This window comes from Argopecten irradians, chromosome 14 (genome assembly GCF_041381155.1).
Source record: "Argopecten irradians isolate NY chromosome 14, Ai_NY, whole genome shotgun sequence".
Classification (NCBI taxonomy): domain Eukaryota; kingdom Metazoa; phylum Mollusca; class Bivalvia; order Pectinida; family Pectinidae; genus Argopecten; species Argopecten irradians.
In genome coordinates, this window is record NC_091147.1 from 15091742 (window position 1) to 15099310 (window position 7569).

Here is a 7569-nt window from a genome sequence, read left to right on the forward strand (position 1 = left end):
AAACCAAACAAAATAAGAAAACCCACGTTGCAATTTAACACAGTTTTTTAATTATTTAGTATTATAAGGAGAAAATCATACAAAAATAAACAGCCAAAACAACAACAGAAAATCCCCGTAAAACTAAGCAATTACAATAGGAGTGACGGCTTAATTTTTGTATACTTTGAATTAAGGCAGCACATTTATGCCTTTTTAATGACAGAATAGTAATGATTGTACAGGCCACACTATAACCCTGTAAAACACACGGAAAACATCGTGGGCTTTACGTCAATTCTAAATGCCAGTCTGGGGTTTTATTAACAACAATTTCAACGTTTTAGACGTGCACAAGGCTTCTACTCGCAATGTTACTGGATTGAAAATAATGCATATTATAAGCCAATATGGTAAATTTCGCTATAATGATTTTCAATTGTGAGTAGTCATTGTATGATTGTTTGGTATTTTTAGTTTTGTTTGAAAAAAGAAAGTCATTTTCGATTTTCAATTTTCACCACGGTTGTAAAATCTGCCTAGCTTAGTTCCATAGCCACCAAAACTATGTTGAGTCGAATATCATTAAATCAAATATTCAATTAGGCGAGCGTAGTAAAAGTCTAGATTCATATAAGTTTATTTTGCCCTGTGTGCGTGGTTGTTGACTTTATATCCAAGTGCTGTAGTCTTTTAGATTAGATCTGTGGAGAGTCTGCAAAATTTCATCAACATTACATGCTTCATACTATCAGATAAATAAATTATTTTAAACCTTGACTGCCGAAATCACATCCATAAAAAACAATGTTAAAGGTTACGGAAAGACTTCGTTTTGTTTTCGTTTGTTTTTGCCTGAAGAGAAAATAAAGTTTATATCAAATACTCATATAATTCGATTTATTGACATTGTAGTACATTGAATGTTAACGAAAACGTAGAATAGGCGTGGAGGTTCATAATGAATTCTTTGTTCCTTGATGATTTAATTTTTTCCCCCAATAGAGTCTGATGTAAAGTCATTCTTTATCATCACGTGATATATCATCATGCGATCAATGACATGCATTGATCACGTGGATCGTTTGGTTACCCACATCGTTCAAAGGATTAATCTGTTAGTCGTAAATCTGGCCCCCTTTCCTATGACACTTTGATACCAGTTGCATGAACACCACATGCAATTGAGTAAAACCTTCAATGACCTAAATTTGCCCCCCCGACTATGTATGGTAAAGAAGGATTATGACGTTAGACTGTGAAAATAGCAAGGTGCTTTTAATACGAATAACAAAAAAAAAAAAAAAAAAAAAAAAAAAATATATATAACAAACACTTTCTACATGTATCTCAATAATCACTGTTTCATTTGCTTCTTATTATACGTGTCTATTTAAGTAAATTCATCACTCGGTTCTGTTATCTTCTTAAGTAAACTATCATTGATTAATCAAACAAAAACAATTTTAAAAAATGCTATAATAGCATATATTCTGTCCATTTTTATTTTTTGTCATATTTATATGTATGTATATTAGACACTAATTCATTCAAATGTGTTTATATTTTTGTTTTCATATATTTGATATGCACCATGAGCTTAATGAGTGCCTTTTCAGTTTTAACTACTAATTTATTTTCCGTGTTGTAAATATTGTATATTTATGTCGACCGCTTGGAAGACATCGTTTATCATTATTATTACAAGCTAACCGATATTTCATATAACATAATTCATTTTTCACAGAAATAATACAAACAGCCACCAAATGATGTCTGAAACGTCATAATATACACTTACATACCAAAAGGTCATTTGAAATGACACATGTAATCAATTAGTAGTAAATGTTTCTGTAAGTATATTACGTACACTTCAACTGAGCATGCTGTGTACATAAACGTACAGAAATTACATGTTTATACCAAATGTTACGACAAAAATAATATAATTGTTGAACGTAATTATTAATTATTTATTCAGAGAGATTGATGTGTATGTTCTTTGTTTAACACATGTGAATGAGAGGGTTAATGGTTGTGTGAGTGAGAGGGTTAATGGTTGTGTGAGTGAGAGGGTTAATGGTTGTGTGAGTGAGAGGGTTAATGGTTGTGTGAGTGAGAGGGTCAATGGTTGTGTGAGTGAGAGGGTCAATGGTTGTGTGAGTGAGAGGGTTAATGGTTTTGTGAGTGAGAGGGTTAATGATTGTGTGAGTGAGAGGGTCAATGGTTGTGTTAGTGAGAGGGTTAATGATTGTGTGAGTGAGCAGATTAATTGTTGTGTGTGTGAGAGGGTTAATGGTTGTGTGAGTGAGAGGGTTAATGGTTTTGTGAGTGAGAGGGTTAATGATTGTGTGAGTGAGAGGGTCAATGGATGTGTGAGTGAGAGGGTTAATGATTGTGTGAGTGAGCAGATTAATTGTTGTGTGAGTGAGAGGGTCAATGGTTGTGTGAGTGAGAGGGTTAATGGTTTTGTGAGTGAGAAGGTTAATTGTTGTGTTAGTGAGAGGGTTAATGGTTGTGTGGGTGAGAGGGTCAATGGTTGTGTGAGTGAGAGGGTTAATGGTTTTGTGAGTGAGCAGATTAATTGTTGTGTGAGTGAGAGGGTTAATTGTTGTGTTAGTGAGAGGGTCAATGGTTGTGTGAGTGAGAGGGTTAATGGTTTTGTGAGTGAGCAGATTAATTGTTGTGTGAGAGTGTTATTGGTTGTGTGGGTGAGAGGGTCAATGGTTGTGTGAGTGAGAGGGTTAATGGTTTTGTGAGTGAGAGGTTAATGGTTTTTTGAGTGAGCAGATTAATTGTTGTGTGAGTGAGAGGATTAATTGTTGTGTGAGTGAGATGGTTAATGGTCTTGTGAGTGAGAGGTTAATGGTTGTGTTGTGTGAGTGAGAGGGTTAATGGTTTTGTGAGTGAGAGGGTTAATAATTGTGTGAGTGAGCAGATTAATTGTTGTGTGAGTGAGAGGGTTAATTGTTGTGTGAGTGAGAGGGTTAATGGTTTTGTGAGTGAGAGGGTTAATGGTTGTGTGAGTGAGCAGATTAATTGTTGTGTGAGTGAGAGGGTCAATGGTTGTGTGAGTGAGAGGGTCAATGGTTGTGTGAGTGAGAGGGTTAATGGTTGTGTGAGTGAGAGAGTTAATGGTTGTGTGAGTGAGCAGTTTAATTGTTGTGTGAGTGAGAGGGTTAATTGTTGTGTGAGTGAGAGGGTTAATGGTTGTGTGAGTGAGAGGGTAATGGTTGTGTGAGTGAGAGGGTTAATGATTGTGTGAGTGAGAGGGTTAATGGTTGTGTGAGTGAGAGGGTTAATGGTTGTGTGAGTGAGAGGGTTAATGGTTGTGTGAGTGAGAGGGTTAATGATTTTGTGAGTGAGAGGGTTAATGGTTGTGTGAGTGAGCAGATTAATTGTTTGTGTGAGTGAGAGGGTTAATTGTTGTGTGAGTGAGAGGGTTAATGGTTGTGTGAGTGAGAGGGTTAATGGTTGTGTGAGTGAGAGGGTTAATGGTTGTGTGAGTGAGAGGGTTAATGGTTGTGTGAGTGAGAGGGTTAATGTTGTGTGAGTGAGAGGGTTAATGGTTGTGTGTGAGAGGGTTAATGGTTGTGTTGAGAGGTTATGGTGTGTGAGTGAGAGGGTTAATGGTTGTGTGTGATGAGAGGGTTAATGGTTGTGTGAGAGAGGTTAATTGTTGTGTGAGTGAGAGGGTTAATTGTTGTGTGAGTGAGAGGGTTAATGTTGTGTGGAGTGAGAGTTAATTGTTGTGTGAGTGAGAGGGTTCAATGATTGTGTGAGAGTGAGAGCAGATTAATTGTTGTGTGAGTGAGAGGGTTAATGGTTGTGTGAGTGAGAGTTTTAATGGTTGTGTAAGTGAGCAGATAAATTGTTGTGTGAGTGAGAGGGTAAATGGTTGTGTGAGTGAGAGGGTTAATGGTTGTGTGAGTGAGAGGGTTAATTAATGTGTGAGTGAGGGGGGTAAATGGTTGGGTGAATGAGAGTGTCATCGTTGATTGAGTAAGAGGGTTAATGGCTATGTGATTAAGAGGGTTATTGTTGAGTGACTGAGAGGGTTAATGGTTGAGTGAGTGAGTGGGTTCATGCTTGAGTGAGTGAGAGGGTAAATGCTTTAGTGAGTGAGTGAGTGGGTTAATGCATGATTGAGTGAATTGAGTGACAGGGTAATGCTTGAGTGTATGAGAGGTTTAATGCTTGAGTGAGTCCGTAAGAGGGTTAATTGTGAGTGAGCGAATGAGAGCGTTAATGCTTGACTGAGTAATGGGGTTAATGGTTGAGGAAGTCAGAAGATTAATGTTTGAGTGAGTGAGTGAGTGAATTAGAGGGTTAATGCTTGAGTGAGTGAGAGGGTTAATGGTTGTGTGAGTGAGAGGGTTAATGATTTTGTGAGTGAGAGGGTTAATGGTTGTGTGAGTGAGCAGATTAATTGTTGTGTGAGTGAGAGGGTTAATTGTTGTGTGAGAGAGGGTTAATGGTTGTGTGAGTGAGAGGGTTAATGGTTGTGTGAGTGAGAGGGTTAATGGTTGTGTGAGTGAGAGGGTTAATGGTTGTGTGAGTGAGAGGGTTAATGGTTTGTGTGAGAGGGTTAATGGTTGTGTGAGTGAGAGGGTTAATGGTTGTGAGAGTGAGAGGGTTAATGGTTGTGTGAATGAGAGGGTTAAAGGTTTTGTGAGTGAGCAGATTAATTGTTGTGTGAGTGAGAGGGTTAATGGTTGTGTGAGTGAGAGTGTTAATTGTTGTGTGAGTGAGAGGGTCAATGATTGTGTGAGTGAGCAGATTTATTGTTGTGTGAGTGAGTGGGTTAATGGTTGTGTGAGTGAGAGGGTTAATGGTTGTGTAAATGATCAGATAAATTGTTGTGTGAGTGAGAGGGTAAATGGTTGTGTGAGTGAGCAGATTAATTGTTGTGTGAGTGTGAGAGTGTTATTGGTTGTGTGGGTGAGAGGGTCAATGGCTGTGTGAGTGAGAGGGTTAATGGTTTTGTGAGTGAGAGGGTTAATGGTTTTGTGAGTGAGAGGATTAATGGTTGTGTGAGTGAGAGGGTCAATGGTTGTGTGAGTGAGAGGGTCAATGGTTGTGTGAGTGAGAGGGTTAATGGTTTTGTGAGTGAGAGGGTTAATGGTTGTGTGAGTGAGCAGATTAATTGTTGTGTGAGTGAGAGGGTCAATGGTTGTGTGAGTGAGAGGGTCAATGGTTGTGTGAGTGAGAGGGTTAATGGTTGTGTGAGTGAGAGAGTTAATGGTTGTGTGAGTGAGCAGTTTAATTGTTGTGTGAGTGAGAGGGTTAATTGTTGTGTGAGTGAGAGGGTTAATGGTTGTGTGAGTGAGAGGGTAATGGTTGTGTGAGTGAGAGGGTTAATGATTGTGTGAGTGAGAGGGTTAATGGTTGTGTGAGTGAGAGGGTTAATGGTTGTGAGAGTGAGAGGGTTAATGGTTGTGTTGTGTGAGTGAGAGGGTTAATGGTTTTGTGAGTGAGAGGGTTAATGATTGTGTGAGTGAGCAGATTAATTGTTGTGTGAGTGAGAGGGTTAATTGTTGTGTGAGTGAGAGGGTTAATGGTTTTGTGAGTGAGAGGGTTAATGGTTGTGTGAGTGAGCAGATTAATTGTTGTGTGAGTGAGAGGGTCAATGGTTGTGTGAGTGAGAGGGTTAATGGTTGTGTGAGTGAGAGGGTTAATGGTTTGTGTGAGTGAGAGGTTAATGGTTGTGTGAGTGAGAGGGTTAATTGTTGTGTGAGTGAGAGGTTAATGGTTGTGTGAGTGAGAGGGTTAATGGTTGTGTGAGTGAGAGGGTTAATGGTTGTGTGAGTGAGAGGGTTAATGGTTGTGTGAGTGAGAGGGTTAATGGTTGTGTGAGTGAGAGGGTTAATGGTTGTGTGAGTGAGAGGGTTAATGTTGTGTGAGTGAGAGGGTTAATGGTTGTGTGAGTGAGAGGGTTAATGGTTGTGTGAGTGAGAGGGTTAATTGTTGTGTGAGTGAGAGGGTTAATGGTTGTGTGAGTGAGAGGGTTAATGGTTGTGTGAGTGAGAGGGTTAATGGTTGTGTGAGTGAGAGGGTTAATGGTTGTGTGAGTGAGAGGGTTAATGGTTGTGTGAGTGAGAGGGTTAATGGTTGTGTGTGAGAGGGTTAATGGTTGTGTGAGTGAGAGGGTTAATGGTTGTGTGAGTGAGAGGGTTAATGGTTGTGTGAGTGAGAGGGTTAATGGTTGTGTGAGTGAGCACATTAATTGTTGTGTGAGTGAGAGGGTTAATTGTTGTGTGAGTGAGAGGGTTAATTGTTGTGTGAGTGAGAGGGTTAATGGTTGTGTGAGTGAGAGAGTTAATGGTTGTGTGAGTGAGCAGTTTAATTGTTGTGTGAGTGAGAGGGTTAATTGTTGTGTGAGTGAGAGGGTTAATGGTTGTGTGAGTGAGAGGGTTAATGGTTGTGTGAGTGAGAGGTTAATGTTGTGTGAGTGAGAGGATTAATTGTTGTGTGAGTGAGAGGGTTAATGGTTGTGTGAGTGAGAGGGTTAATGGTTGTGTGAGTAGAGGGTTAATGGTTGTGTGAGTGAGAGGGTTAATGGTTGTGTGAGTGAGAGGGTTAATGGTTGTGTGAGTGAGAGGGTTAATGGTGTGTGAGTGAGGGGTTAATGGTTGTGTGATGAGAGGTTAATGTGTGTGTGAGTGAGTAGGTTAAGTTGTGTGTGAGTGAGAGGGTTAATGGTTGTGTGAGTGAGAGGGTTAATGGTTGTGTGAGTGAGAGGGTTAATGTTTGTGAGTGAGTGAGTGTTATGAGTGTGTGAGTGAGGTATTTGGTGATGAGGGTTAATGGTTGTGTGTGAGTGAGAGGGTTAATGATTGTGTGAGTGAGCAGATTAATGGTTGTGTGAGTGAGAGGGTTAATGTGTTGTGTGAGTGAGAGGGTTAATGGTTTTGTGAGTGAGAGGGTTAATGGTTGTGTGAGTGAGCAGATTAATTGTTGTGTGAGTGAGAGGGTTAATGGTTGTGTGAGTGAGAGGGTTAATTGTTGTGTGAGTGAGAGGGTTAATGGTTGTGTGAGTGAGCAGTTTAATTGTTTGTGTGAGTGAGAGGGTTAATGGTTGTGTGAGTGAGAGGGTTAATGGTTGTGTGAGTGAGAGGGTTAATGGTTGTGTGAGTGAGAGGGTTAATGGTTGTGTGAGTGAGAGGGTTAATGGTTGTGTGAGTGAGAGGGTTAATGGTTGTGTGAGTGAGAGGGTTAATGGTTGTGTGTGAGTGAGAGGGTTAATGGTTGTGTGAGTAGAGAGGGTTAATGGTTGTGTGAGTGAGAGGTTATAGAGGTTAATGGTTGTGTGAGTGAGAGGGTTAATGATTTTGTGAGTGAGAGGGTTAATGGTTGTGTGAGTGAGAGTGTTAATTGTTGTGTGAGTGAGAGGGTCAATGATTGTGTGAGTGAGCAGATTAATTATTGTGTGAGTGAGAGGGTTAATGGTTGTGTGAGTGTGAGGGTTAATGGTTGTGTAAATGAGCAGATAAATTGTTGTGTGAGTGAGAGGGTAAATGGTTGTGTGAGTGAGAGGGTTAATGGTTGTGTGAGTGAGAGGGTTAATTAATGTGTGAGTGAGGGGGG